Raw genomic sequence first — 16252 nt, 5'->3', positions numbered from 1 at the left:
GGCATCGGTTGGTGTGTAGACGGGTGTGCATCTGACATTGGCGTGTTGTCAATTCTGTGGGTAGTCTCCTATCACTGTTTGCATGTGTAATGGAGAAAAAATAATTAATAGAATCATTTCTTTGCCACTATATCATATTATTATATTATATATACCACAGTTTTTTTATCTTCAGGTAGCATTGCTCTCCCGTCCTCTCATATCCCCTCTCTCTCATCCTCTCCAAAATACCTGGAAAGTGTTGGCATTTTTATGAATTTTTTTCCAGTTGACTTTTTATAACATTGTCAGACAATATTTCAACTGAAAACTTGGTCTCCTGCTCTCCCCATGTGCTTTTTCCGGTTCTGACAATAGCCTGCTGGAACTTTCTGTAATTGGTCCAAAAGTCCAAACCATCCAAAATATGTTTTCCCACTAGAAAGAAACCAATCCATGGTTCAGTTTGATCCGAGACCACCTCTTTTCATCAGACCAGGGTTTGGCTGTTTGGTCTGGAACGTGGTTTGGGGGAGGTTTCACACCTGTCATTTTCGTTCGGATCAAACTGAAAAGTCTGAAAGTACAGACCAAACAAGGTAGGTGTGAAAAAGCCCTGAAAGAGGCAGGAAAACCCTCTTTAAAAGGCCAACCTCTAGAACTGTGTAGTGGCTCAGTTGACTGAAGTTCCACCTACAGTATCTTGTGATATGGAGAAGATAAAAATGTTAATGTAGCCTTAAGCACTCACTGCTGACTAATAAAGGCTGTGGAAGGCTGACATACATACTAAGATCAAATAGCCTATATATAGGGTAAATATATGAAGTATAAATGCTCTTCCAAATGGATGTAAGCTTGTTAGAAAGCATTTGAATTCTCAGTGGATGTAATTATGATCATTCATAAGGGAATTTCGCACTTTGAATGAAAGAGGAATGTACACATTACTACTGTGGTTGATCGTCCCACACTAAAGCACAGTCACTGTGGTATAAGCAGTATGTATGTGTATAATATTTTACAAGACATGTTTTCAAGGGGTTGAGTTAATTAGAAGTCAGGGAGTTAAAATTGAAACCCCATTAAAGAAAGTGAATGTAGTTTCTGTGGCAGCACTTTAAAAGATAACTCAACTAGGGTCTTACTCTCCTAGTTTTACCCATCATTCTTGTTAGTTAACTGCTGAGATCTGGGAACGTGATGACATTGCTCAAAAGAAGTAAAATTATTTCAGTTCAGTAGTTTTGATAATGTGACTGTTAGCTTAATAACAACCTAAAAGCACTGAACAGAATCTATAATTCTTTTTCCTGCTTTGTCTTTTTCCTGCACATGTCAGGATGTGATAAGTGATGCAGATTGCCAGCAGTTATGAAGCAGGGGTAGAAATCTCACTTTTGAGTGAAATCATTTGATGCTTACATTGTGAAGATTCATATGGCTGTGTGTTCCATGATTTCTGTCATTAGAATGAGTGCTACCATTTCTATACATGAGGAGGTACATATCTACATCCATAAATTCAATCTGATCAGTTAATATTACACACTTTCTATAAATCAGATTTTAAAGTAGGTTTTAAATCCTTGTGAATGGGATTACTACGTCTGACTTAGTGTCTCATTTGAAAAGGTAAAACTGTAAAGCTGGATCAGCTAATGAGACTGTTGGCTCACGAGCTGCTAATCCTGCTCTTGTGGGTTTGAATCCCATCTTTGTCGTCTAGGTGGTTTTTGCTAATTACCCTAAAGGGATCATGGAAGCTTGATCTAATTAAACAGCTAGTTATCCAAAAGTAGAAGGTAAAATACAGCTAATGTCACACACATACACACAGAAAGAAGTTAAGTTTATTTAGAAAAAAAAAAAAAGGAGAGCAGACATGTAAAGCTGCTGCATGGAGTGGAAACCACACACACACACACACACACACACACACACAATGGGAAATGAGGAGAGTTGTTAAACCTGGTAGCAGTGCTGATAGTAACTGCATAAAGTGCAAAGACCACATCATGAACAAAAATCTCTTCCTTTCTCCTTTTTTAACTTATACTTAATCACACCTTCTAACTTTCTCCTGGTGTTTTCCACTCTCAACCGTACTTCTTTTTAGTTAATTTGGTTTTAATCAATTTCTAGGGAAGGAAAAAGGAAGGAAAAAAATCTGGTGAAACAAGTAAAAACTCTACTCATGGCAAAAAAGATTACTGATTCAATGATGTGGCTTTTTTACATTGTTGTCAGCAAAAAACAACAAGTCAGACTCTACCAGAAAGTTTTCCATTTTAAGATGGATGTTTTTGTCAAATCCTGACAAGGTAACAGAGAGAAATGTTGCACACATGGAAAAACCTGACATTTTCATCTTACTCACATACTGTATTTCTCTAGGATTCATGGTCTCTTCCTGTCTTTGACAAGTTCGGGTATTCATGGAATTTACACCGGTACATAAATCATATTTGAAAATCACATGAAGGTGTACATTCTGTATCACACTGATAAATGACAGAGCCATGCATCATTTCAACATAAACCACATAATCATTGTGGGAGATGTGAGGTGCTGATGCTTCCATACGGACACTCAACAAAATCAATAAACAGTTCAACATTTTGGGAAATGCAGATATTGCTCTCTCTTTTTTTTCTTTTTTTTTTAACAAAAGTTGGATGAAAAGATCAATACCATCTTAATTTTTGTGCATTTGCTATGGATTCAGAGCAGGGAGTCAATAACCGCTTAACAGCACCTCTAAAGCTCACTAATTTACAAGCTGTATCTTGTTTAACCTGTACAAATACTAAAATGTAAGAACAATAACAAAAAAACAAGTTGAGGTTTTAGCTAATGGATGCCTCACTTTACAATTAGATAACAGACATGAGATTGACTTTGATCTTATGAGCTAAGTCGGCAAGAGAGCAAATCTATCAGTCTATGTAGTTCTGGATTAAAGACAGTCATTGTTAGCAAGGAACACTTTATTTTCTGGTCTATGTTCTCATCATATATGGGGGGGTTTACATGCAAAGCTGCTCCCAAACATGGACTTTAAACATTTATAACAACACTACTGGAGCAGTTCTTTGATACATCACAGTAACGGAACAGATAAGTGGTGATTAGAGATTTAAAAAAAAAAAAAAAAAAAGAGGATATTTGATGCTAACAAAGGGAACATGTCAGTTATGCTTCAATCTTTCGCACTTTCATCTTTCTCCCCTCTTCATTTACATTCCTCTGTGCTTTTCCTCTATTCATCTCCATGCTTTCAAGCTGTCAGTCGATACAAATGATTGATAAATGTTAAATGTCCCTCACCTCATCTCTCTCTGTACTGTCTGTCCACTGAATTTATGATATAAAAGCACCTTTAAACAGGACTCTTCAGCAGTTCATATGTATCTGCATGTGTGCACTTGTGCATGTTAATCTCAATAGTGCATCAATAAGGGGCTGAAGGCATCAATTTGTCAAACAATGAATAATGCCGCCTGTCATTTAGAGTACCTCATTCATTAGACAAGCTTTTAAATATATGTGTATTTATATGTATGGATATGTGTTTGCATGTTTCTGGATTATGCACTCTGCATTTTAAGAATAATTGTGTTTGCATGTATGTCAGGACGTACTTTGGTTAGTGTGTAACCTTGTGTGTTTATGTGTGTGTGTGTGTGAGAGAGAGAAGCGGGGGGTTTCTAAACAAGTAAATTATATATGTCTAGGTTATATAAGTGTCAAGGGTCTTCATGTATTATATATTACCATTTGCCTGCTGTGTACGTTGGCCAGCAGTAAAACATTCATTGGCCCTCATTATGTTACAGATAGTGTTGGTGTTCCAGACTCACATTGACCAATGCACTTCTTGTACTCGTGATATGAATCAGTACACTGTGTGACTGAAAAGGCCAGTTGCTATAGTTGTCTGGACAGGAACTCATACTAAAATCTATGAACAAATGAGCTCAGGAGTTTATATTTGTCTTTTAGTGAACTAATCCCATGATAAAAACAAGCCAATAAGTCTATCTGTGGCACTCAGCTGCAAGTCCATTTGTTTCTGATGAAGGGATAAATCTGTAAAAATAGGCAATAGATATGGTTTCTTCTGTTTGTTTGTTGTTTTTTTGTTTTTTGTTTTTTTTGAAGGCTCAGTAATTTCCTAAAGCAGCTGGACATTGTAGTTTTTGGCAAACTATACTGAAACAAGAGTAAACAGTGTATTTGTTGGGGATTATTTTCAGCTGCGGATTAATACACATTTGGTGCTCTAGTGAGTACTGGCAGCAGGATGGTGTGTGTGGGATGGAGTCAAAATAAACTACAGTGTGTGTGTTCATGGTAATGAAGGAACATGTGACGCAGTTCAGCAGTGTGGCTCAGTGACATGTTTTTAATAGTTTTTGGACGACAGTGGAGCGCGATGGCACGGAGGAATAGATCCTTTTATAGCTGACTTCATCAGAAATATGCACGCACATCTCGGCAACGAGAGTGGAGTTTTGCCCTAGCTTGCATCTTACGGTGCCACCCTTCATATCCCTCATTTCACAAAAGGAAAAAAAGCATCTCTCTGCACAGGAAGTGGAGTCATCTAGACAACTTTCTTGTGTCAGGATCCATTTGGAACGAGTTGTTGGTCGGTGGAAGAACATTAAGACTTTGCCAACAGTTATTCCAGTGTCACAGGTTAACATGCTAGATAATGATGTAACCATGTGTGGTGCCCTCACAAACCTCTGAAAGAGTGTTCCAAAGAGTTCCCAAATAAGTAAATTCTATAAATTATTTATTGAGTCATTTCACAAACAGCATTTCATTGTGAATTGTCAAAACATGTACCATTATTTCTGGATTTTCCCCCCTAAATGATTCAGATGAGGTTATGTATTTTCCGGCTTAGCAAGGAATATTTAATTGTATCCATGTATGAATTATGATATAAAACATTGTACATTGCAACATGTACTTAGGACTTCATGGGTGATAATAAACCTCCTAACATTAGCTGCCCCTGATGTGTATAATGGTCCTTGTTTTCCCCCAGATTATCTCAAACTACAATAGTATGTAGTGACATTATTAACAAAGACTTTCATTCCAACATTAGATACGTACAACTGGAGAAATGTGACTCATCAAACAAAAAATAGAGACCGCAGTCATTAACAAGAAACGCAACATAAAATGTAAGGAAAAGGTTACTAATGAATTCATTAGGTTTCCAACATTGTCAATGAAGGTATTCAGGCTTCAACTGTGACAGTCCCTACATAACCATGTTGCTGGCTTCCTTTTGATCTGTACACAGCTGTAGTGAAAGTGGTTGTTGCATTTGACACAGTTGATCATTTTGCCAAAATCTGGCCTTTCACAGTATTTTCAGGCTCTCTGTGTCTCCAAGGCAGGGTCATCTTCTTGTCAGTAGTTCAGTGAACACACTCGAGATAAAGAAGTCTTGTGCTTTTGGCAAAGCCTTCTGCAGAAACTCGTCATTTCTTGGGATACATTGCACAATGAACTTCTCCCTCATCCACAACACAAAGTCATAGCAACTAACATCACGCACAAACATGTGGAGTTGAATTTGATAGCAGAATAGTTGTGATTGCTTCAATATGACTGACTTGTCCAGACAAAAGTACTAGTCGTCTGTGCTTCCCTGAAGGCTGTCACGCTACTTGTAGGGACACTTTATCTCTAGCAGACCTTTGCCACGGCAGGAACATCTTGCTATTCCATCTGGCAATGATCCAAGGTGTGACTCAAAAGGCCACACCACTAAGCCACCGGAGCTGACCCCGAAATCTTGATGGCTTCAGGCCATAAATGCAGTATAAGATTGTCTTGTCGTTTCCTCCATGTTTTCCCTTCAGAGTACAAATGGGACATTTAAATGTGTTTTGTTGTACTGCATTATATCCATTAGGTATGTTTTGCTGATCTTGTCATGGTGAAATTTGGTACTTGTGATCCGACCAACCCTATAGGTGTGCCAGTCCTTTGACCTTGACTGTTGCCGTGGTACAAATTCCAGCTTGCTTCTCATATTGATTAGGTTGTAGCTTAGTTTTTAGTCTGTGAAATGTTTCTTCACTTTTCACCTGCATTTCCTGTGGCGAGAGTTACCTGGATGTTGTGTTAAATAAAGCAGTCAAGGGCTCAGGTAAGTCTGGTTGTTCCTGTTTATCAGTGTCAGATGATGCAGTTTCCGTTTCTATTCTCCAGACTTGTCAGCACTGCGGCACCTGGGGCCACAACCTGCAGTTCCCAAATATCATCATCTGTCAACTCTGATGACAGTGCAACAAAAAGACACAATAATTGTGCTGCATAATATTCACATTTTAAAAAGCTTGACTCAGTTCTTACTAAACTCATTAAGAAGAGCTTGTCTGTTATCTATTGTGCAGGAGCACAATAGATAACAGGCAATCAAATTTTCAGAATCAGTAATCTGAAGGAAAATGCACAGACATGGTCAGACTAACAAAACATCAAATGATATTGACATTACTTCAACTGTGTTTATTCGCCTTTATGATTTTCATCTCTGCTTTGCCAAGAAACTCCTTCTTTCTACATTATGGTGTTAAAAGACTGAGGAGAAATCTTGAAAATGAATTAAATGCACTATGGTAAAAGGAAACTTTTCTAGACTTTGTCAACTATTACATACCTCTGGGTGTGACACTGTTTTCTCAGCTGCAGCATGACCCAACCCTGAAATTTAAAAAAGACATAATAAAACATACTGCTTAATTTTAGTTTTATTATAAAGTTATGACCAGGACTTGAAATTAACACTTACTCTCAGCCAAATTTTGGCTGTGACTAAGGATAAATTCTACTAGGCATTTTAGCATGTATCCAGCCTAAGCTCAATCAGGTTTTGACTGCAAATAAATAATATTGGCTGCCGAAATTCTGAACCCACTTGCCACTGTGTGTAGTTCATGAAAAAGGTAGTTTCATGCCCTGGTTATGACTAAGTTAGAGGGGCAAGGTACATATGATTTTTGATATGATGAGGAAAGCAATAAGTGAAATTACTGTTATGAGGTAGTTTTCTGATTTGTTAATTATAACCCAAACCTCATTCATAGTGGTCTTGTGTCTTTGTCTTTGGCTAGGGAGGATTTCTGATTTCAAGACTCAAAACCCTGAGTCGGTATCATGGTCTTTGATGTTCTGTACATAACCACAGATAACGTAGTTGTAAGCATCTAGTGACTTGTTTGCTAATTTCTCGCTGGTGTACACGCTAGGTTTCTCCACCAAATATGTGTATATATCTGGCCACTGAATATTGGTCCACTTGCTTCAGGCTACATGTTCATACGCTGTATCTTTGAAAGGATGCAGCCCCAGAAAAGGAACATAGCTGTCTTTTGCCTGAACAACAGATGTGTGTTATCAACCATTAGCATCCCATAATCCACCTTGCATTGCATTGTACCTACCAGTTACCTGCATTCAGGTGGTTTCCAGTTATACTGTTGAGATAAACAGGCATTCTGGCATTGCCAGTTAACTCGTTATAAGAATGACACCTTTCTCTTCAATTCTTTGACTGGCTTTTATCTTGGAAATCATTAGTGCCAAACTTTTGAAAGCAGCTCATTAAGCTTTTGCATTCCTTCAGATTTATTTGAGTATCATAGTAACTCTCTTAGAAATTCTCACAGAATTGTAGTTTTAGAAGTGCTTATCTTAACATGTAGTCCTGAATGAATTCATAGCTTTCTGACCCTTGAAAGTGAGGTGTTTTGTTATTATTGATATATGTTCTCTGACCATGTAACCTTTAATCAACAGTAGAATTCCAAGTTACAAAATTTATGTAAACTCATAACCATAACATTCACTGTATTCCTTTTTCAAGGTAGATTATTCTGGCTCCCAAAAAAATGATGTAATAGAATCAATAACAGAATACAGTCAGTGTAATTAGAGTTGTGGTTATATAAATCTCTCGGCAGCCGAATCTCAGTTTGTCCACATAAGGCTCATTCAAGGTACAACCAGTAAGTAGCCTGGTCCAAGGACATTAAGCAGAGAGGACAATTGGACCTGCTGTAATCTCTGTGTCCAGGAGATGGACAGCGGTAAGCAGAGTGACCGCTCTGGGAGAGGAGGGGATTACTGATTAGTCTGTGTGTGTGTGTGTGTGAGAGAGAGAGAGAGAGACACACACACACACGGACTGTTTGTAGGTGTGTGTATGTGTCCTTGAATGTGACTGCTGAAACTGGCATGTTAAAATGCAAATGCATATATCAGGACATTAAATATGTAAATCATATTACAGCTAATTTAATGGTTGCATCATTTATTGTTTTTTTGGTGGTGAAACTATTCAACACTTACATTGCTACTACCATACATCACTGTCATAATCAAAACAAAGCAGCATCATATTACACCATTCATTGTATTTCCTTGTGGCTGCAATAGTAATAGAAAATACAGTGTGCTGCAAGCAGAGAAAAGGAAAGAAAACAATGTATCAAGTGATGGAATGTTGAAGGGAAAGGAAGCACATTGTGAGTTTTGAGAGAAACACACAGATGCCAATGGGATGAATGAAATGCAAGTTTGTCCCTTGACTACAGCACCACCTACAGTGTAATTCCACAGGACCTTCGACAATGTCCAAGAGCCAATGAATGACGTAGCCAGAAAGTGTCAGTAAAGTAAATGAGGATCCAAGTAATATATAACAGTAAGCCAATGCAGCTGTAGTTTCAGTAATGTGTAACAGCAATAATAACAGTAGTGTAATTATTACCAGCAACATGTTGTAGAGCCAGGAGAAGTAGTAATAACAGAAGTAATATTGTAACTTTATAAGTGCTGTAACTAAATATTATGACTGTACTAACACTTTTAGTACTGTAAAGCAAAAGTGCTGCATAAATATTCTATACATATACAAATATTTCCTCTGATTCTGAAGCGATGTCATTGCATAGAATCACTATATTCCTTTTTTTACTTAAATAACATAACTGCATGTTTCTTCATACTCACATACACACACAGTGAAAGGGGTAGCTATGTATGGATTGTATGGATGTATGAAGTCATTAAGAGAGTAAGAATCATTGCATATGCGCTGTGCATCATCAGAGCATCAAATTTATAAATAAAGTTTTACTAAGTCTGCTTGTATTAATTATATAGTTTATAATAACTGTTATATAGTTTGTGCTGTGGACAATTGTAAACAAAGTTAACTTTACAGTTTAAATTCAGGACATGGGGAGATTTCCATCAAACATCTTTTTTTCTGCTGGAAGACCAGAAAAAAAGGATTTGCCATTGATGTAGTGCAACACAGGATAAGCACAGTATGTTCAAGGATGTTATATCTGAAAAACTTGAAAAAAGAAAGAAATAAATTAATACAGGAACCTTTTTTGTGACCCTTCTACTGGAGGGAACTAAAGTCAGAAATTTTCAACACATAGGTTACTGCTTTAAAAACAGTAGTTTTATCAAGTGTCCTCAGTAGCTGGGTTTAAGTACTGCTTTGACTATTTACCATGTCATTTCCACTATACCATCTCATTTCAGAGTGGCATTGTGTAGTAAATTTTTTGAGGGGGCACAGTTTCAGAATACATAGGATAATGTTCATACCATCTTTATCATGATTTTTACCCTTTTCTTACACTTTGGAGTGAAAGAAAGTTTGAGGCTAAATGGCAGTGGTGGGATTTGAACCCACGCCTCCTGAGAGACTGGAGCCTTAATCCAGCGCCTTAGACCGCTCGGCCACACTACCAGATAATTGCTCATCCTGCTGCAAGGATATCGAACCGCTTCAGCAAGCGCAACATTCTCCAGTCTGTCAGGACAGGTTCCACACAATTTGGAATTTTACATTAAAAAAATTAATTAAAATACACTATTATCGAAACATTTTCATTTGTAAATGCCATACAAATAAACCTTGCTATTGAGAAACAGAAACTCACTACATGTTTTCATAAATTACAATATAGATATTCAAAATAATGGCTTTTTTTGCTATTTCCAGCGAGAGTTACTAAATTGTAAATTGGTATGTATTTACTGTAAAAAAGTATGCTTGGGGGCTGAAAACTTGTTGAAATCCAGATAATTTAAACCTCACTCAACACATCTCAGATTATTTACATGGAATTATATCATTTCTTAGTTGTAGCATTCCAGTTTTGAGTCTGTGGACCGTCAGCAGATATGATCATATATCTTATTAGCAACGTCCTTGTGGTACTTTATGCAAGGACGTGTGTCTCTGTGCTTATTAGTGTGTTACATTTTTAATTCTTATGCATCTTTAAACAGCCACGCCTTTATGCAAATTGTCTCAATTTGATGGTTTTCACTACAAACTACAATGTCAATTTGGTTGTTGACTTATCTGCATAACTTATTAATTAGAAAATGAGCTTGAGTGGCTCTGTTGACCTCTGGCATTTCAAATGAAGCTTCACACACATTAAAACATGCACCAAAACTTACTGACATGCACACACACACACACACACACACAGAAACAGGGCCACAGAAAACCCTAAGAAAATCAATTATGAAAGACAGGAGTACGATAAATGCTCCCAGAATAATATAGTCTTGTCTAATGTGGTCCAAGAAGGGAATTTAGGGTCAAAAGGCCAAAAAAGTTTTAAATCCCTGGTCAAATCAGTCAAGGTAAACTAAAAGTGTGAGTATAAAGTTAGAAAGTATATAGTGTTTGTAGAGTTTTGCTACTTTCTCTTCAGTTTTAACTAGCACAGATTGTAATGCATAATTTCTGGCTGTTTTATTTATTTTTTCTTAATAGTTTTTGGGGGTGCATTGCTGATGAGGATGAAGAGAGATGGGCAATGACATGTAACAAAGGTCGCTGGCCACATGTGATGTGATGTTCATGGTCAGCACCCCAACTCCCTGCATATATATTTATTTATATATTTAGGCATATTAACAAATATAGTTGAGAATTTGAAGAGTTTAGTTAGTGAATAAAATAGCTGCATTTTGTGTGCTTTGTCAACTATTCACAATTTTCCACTGAATGTACAAACATTATTAATTTTAACAAACCAATGACAAACTCAGAAAACCTTGAAGATCCCTTCCTTGCTTTTTTAAAAGTCATATAAAAAAGACTGCTTTGAATAATAATTTGTGTCTGACATGGTTTTTCCATAAAAAGTTCAGTTACCTGGTTGGAAATTTGAAGACACTTATTTGAAAATTCAGAATCTACAAATACATTTTTGCATTTCAAAGGTCATCTCCTACTTCACTGTAAAGTCTATTCTCAGTGTTTGTGCACTGGAAGCTTCACATTTTCACATCACACTTGTGTAAGTTACAAAATGGACCACGAATGACTCCAAATTGCTGTGCTGTCACACATCATGCTCGTACGTCTTAAACTCAGTTTTATTGTGAGCACAGAGCAACTTTCCACCTTCAGCAGAAGAAAGTGAAAACAAACTCGACACATACATCATTCTGCACAGTGAAGCTCAAACATCCAACTGAAAGAACAAGAAACAAAACACATTTTTGAGTGGAGGGGGACTTGGTATCTAGTGTTAAGGCATCAGTATGCTTTAAACTAAGTGCTTACTGGATTACATAACAGCGTCTGAAACCCTCTTTCCACATCTGACAAGTTTCGCAACTTTCCAAAACCAGACAATCCAACAATCTTTCCCACTTTACACAGCGATTAGGCAGGGTTTGAACTTCTTTCAATCAGGTTCGCTGTTCTCACTCTTCACACAACTTCTGTCATCACTTGTGTGTGCAACTGAGTGCAACACCATGGATGCCTTTGAAGAGAAACTGTCAGAAAATGTGAGCCTTATCCTTATTACGTCTAGACTAACACACAAAAGACACCAATTTGTTAGAGATCAGGAGGGCAGTAGATGTTGCCAGGAGGAGGTAATGGCACCTTCCACTATGGGCAGTCTGAACAGGTATGAACTTTACTTTTACCTTTAGATGTGGCCAGACAACACTTTTATGTCAAAGTTAGTTTGAAGTATACTGAGGTCTTTCCTGTCTGTGTTAAAAGACCTATCAATAATGGTCTTATAATATCCTTAGAACTTCTCTCTTTGCAAGACTCTTTGCAATTATCAAGACTTATCCAGTACCATTGTCCTGATTTAGATGTGGAAATGAACCAGAGGCAGAAATCTATCTGCTTTTTGTCAACTTGTGTGACTGTTTCTTTCTAAATTATTTCTTTCTCCTTCTTTCTATCTTTAGACCATTCCTCTCTTCCTCCCTTACTCCTCCTGCTTTGTCCATGTGCCAGTCTGAACCAAAGCCCCGTCTCACACTATAGACTATGAGTAAAGTTTAAATTACAGAATTAAAGATTAACAAGGGAAGACTTGCTTGAATTATTTTGAATTATTTATGAGTCGTGTGTGTGCCTATATGTGTGTGTGTGTGTGTGTGTGTCTGTGTGTGTGAGGTCAGGTTCAGCTTTACATGTGAAGACTAGCTCTTAATGAATGTGCATTGCATGTTTGACTGCTCTTACATGAAGCAATTAGGAATCACAATGACATCCATGTGTCATAGTCGACCACTTAACTAATAATAACTAATAATAATCATAGGAAATTGCACATGTCTATTTAATTACCAGCACAAACTATTATTGTCCCCTGCCATCCAGTGCCCTAGGAGGGGCACAATACTTAATTAAGACACAACACAAAAAGCCCTAAAAACCCAAAGGTTTCCTACAGAGGACTCAGTAAGTACAGAATCAACAAAGGATTTGAACCTCCCAGTTCTAATTATACTAACATAATTGGTAGCAGGATAATTCCTGATACTAATTTCTTTTACTAATTTCAGTGGAGAGTTTTAAAGGGAAACTTTCAGATATTTTTCTCACATATCTTTTCACATTCTTTCTGAGAATGAGATATCTCACATTTAATCAATAAGTACTAAGCTGGAGTCAGGATATGATTAACCTATAGCTTAGCATAAAGACTGAAGGCAGAGGTGAATAGCTAGTCCGACATGTTGTATCATGTTTGGAGACAACCAGGCTAGCTGTTTCCCCTAGCTTCCACTTGTTATGCTAATCTAGGCTAAACACATGCTTACTCCAGATCTGTACTTAATGTGAAGACATGATATCGACCTTCTCATCTGGCTCTTGGGAAGAAAGTGAGTAAGTACAGTAAGCAACCCCAACATATTTAACTATTCCTTTAAGGGAAACACCCTCTGACTACACCACATTGTGTCATTTGACACCTGTAACAAACACCAGACAGTTAAGGTACAATTGCCAGTTTCTAGAAATAGGACAGTGGTGTATGTTAAAACACATCGGGGTGCATCCAACCTACAATAATGTGGCTTGTCGCCGCCAGTGAGTGGGCTTACATAACAAGCATACTACAACAGGTTGCAGCTGTCAGATGCCGGAGGTATGTGTTGTCCTTCAGCATCTCATGGTGGCCAAAATATGAGTAGCTTTAACACAAAAATCTCACCCTTCATAGAGTTCACATCAGTCAAACCTTTCTTTGTGATATGAGTGCACAGGTAATAATAACTTCAATAAGGTTTGCACCATAACAGTCAAAATAGGATCCAAGCCAATTTCCCAAACTGTCATTGTACCAACTCGAGCGTGACAACAGTATAATGCCACACCACACAATGGCTTTGTATGATTCTCTTCTCTGAAGCAAAGTTGACTGAGCTCTGGTTACACAGGACTGCGAGTGGAGGTGTGTGTGGGAGTGTGTTTATGTGTCACATGTGCTATGTGATCTCTGCTTGCCAAGCCGGGGTCTGTGGCATCAATAAACATGCTACAAAGATCATAGAGCGAGAGAGTGACACACACACACACACACACATAGTAGATGAGAATGTTTGAGGGAATAGAGAGAGAGAGACCATGTGAGTAGTATCAGTTTGCAGAGCACTTGAGCCTCTGGGTGTGTGTGTGTGTGCGTGTGTGTGTGTGTGTGTAGCCTTAAGCACACATGTTTTAAAAACCTACACAATGTCAACGTGGTTAAGATCCACTGTAATACAAAGCATTAACCATGACAACCACCAACATGATACACTGCAACTGTGTTTTACTTGCATGGATTTATTTACGGTATATGACAACTTCATGCCTTGAGGATGCTGGTGTGCATTCTTTGAATCAATTCTGCATGCACGTGTGTATGTGTGTGTATGTGTGTGTGTGGGTGTGTGTGTGTGTGCCTTGGAGTGGCTGGCAGGAATTAGGATGGATTAACTGCTCAGTCACCTGTGGATATATCCTGGTGTCTTTTACATTGACAGATGATGTCGTGGTTCAAGTCCCACATTTTGAACGCCTGCTGCACTCCAGGAAAGCATGTGAAGTGTTTACAACAGACAAAAATAGGTTTTACTATTGAAAATCCCTTTAATAATACAATGTAGGATCAGTGGCAAATGCAAATATTTTTTTAGAGAATATTTACAGAGAAATATTAATGAAAATGAAATGATTTACTCATTTCAAAAGAAAAATCTACAACACTAATTACATGCAATTATGGCACTGCCTAATGTTAAATGGAATACAGGTCAGCCAGTTCATGGAATAAGTTTCTAGGAGTCACTGGCTTGGTCAAGCAGAAAGGATATCCAGCATGATTATTCTGCTCTGTGACCAAAAGATATCATCTGAAAAGAAATAAGACATCATGTGATAAAATTCAACAAGATAAGACTTAATGATCCCCAGAGGAGATATTTACATGTTGCAGCAACACAAACGGCAGTCAAAAGAGGTAGGAAACCAAAAAAAGAACTATTTAAAATTTCATATATAAATGAAAGAAAATACATTCAAAAGCATTGTATACATCACAATAGCTTAGGCATGGATGTTGGTTCATTCTCCGAAAGTCTTACTGAGCTAGTATAGTGACTCATTAAGAGTCATACTGAAGAACTAGTCTAGTGTATGTATGTAATATACATTTTCATAGGTTGTATAATATACATGTGAGCTTTGTCACAACCCAGCTCAAGGCTGGACAAAGGAGGGGAGACCACACATGAGTTGTAACTAAAATGGATTTATTGTGCATAACTAAAAGATAAATGAAATTAAACACAACCAAAAACCAACATGGTGGAGACCAGAGATAGACAGATAGAAGCTGGGCAGGCCAGGTGAGCTGAATCTTCCTGACGACCCCACTCTTCCCTCTAGGCTCCTACAGGTAGAGGACTAGTAGTCTGTTCAGAGTGGGTCGTCACACACAGCTTATGTCCTTGTGTGGTGAAAGTACATGTATCCAGGCTTGAGGAGTAATGGGATACATGTAAAGGTGTTATGTAATTAGGATATAAAAAAAAGGTAACTGTATTCTGTTACAGCTACAGAAAAAGGACATAATCAGATTACTGTTACATTTAGTAAAGAGGGGGATTATTAGCAGGGTTACAATGTGAGTGCTCCGTTTGTGTGTGTGTGTGTGTGTGTGTGTGTGTGTGTGTGTATGTGTGTGTGTGTCTGTCTGTTAGCAGAGCAGCAGCAGCAGTGAGTGCTCCGTCAGTCTCTGTGGCTCTGTGGTTTATATCTGTTTATATGTAGCAACGTCGTCATACAGAACAATGGGAAAAAGTTTTTAGAAGGGCTTGGGAAAATAGCTTTCTGATCCTAAAACATACATACTCGCCCTTTAAAAAGTTGAAGTTTTAAAAAATATTACCCTTACTTCAATGCCTTGTGATGAGTGCTGCAAATGTGATGGATTTTGTTTGGACCTTCCAACTTTCTTTGTCTTCATTATTCTGATGGCTTCACAGTCAGTCTTCATCTTTAGAAAATTGTTAACATTATTATTTTTGAGTGTCTGTCCTGGTTCTCTGAGAACACCTGGCCCCACCATAGTAACCATAATCTCTTGCAATTTGAAATGATTGAAATGATTGAAATGATTGAAATGAACTATTTAATTCACACATATTTGAAGCAGTTAGACTAAAGAGTTTGAAACAGTGGTGCTAGATGATGCGTTGTGGCTGCCACATTTACATACATCCATATAAACTAGCACATTTACATACATTAACACAATAACATTCATAAAGACTGTTACATTAAACATTATGGATAATTATTGTAATTAGCAGGGTGCAGCGTGAGGTGCATTCATGTACAATAAATTACAAAAATGAATGGAATTTAATTAGGTGATGTGTGATGTC

At 37.6% G+C, this 16252-nt stretch overlaps 1 non-coding gene across 1 annotated transcript; it reads right to left on the bottom strand.

The window, feature by feature from the left end:
* Positions 1-9703: 9703 nt before the first annotated feature.
* On the bottom strand, positions 9704-9785 carry trnal-aag. The gene has a single exon. It is a non-coding gene; the product is annotated as a tRNA-Leu (tRNA).
* Between the last annotated feature and the right edge of the window lie 6467 nt (positions 9786-16252).

This window comes from Thunnus maccoyii, chromosome 8, assembly GCF_910596095.1.
Source record: "Thunnus maccoyii chromosome 8, fThuMac1.1, whole genome shotgun sequence".
Lineage (NCBI taxonomy): Eukaryota > Metazoa > Chordata > Actinopteri > Scombriformes > Scombridae > Thunnus > Thunnus maccoyii.
This window is presented reverse-complemented; position numbering and strand designations above follow the sequence as displayed.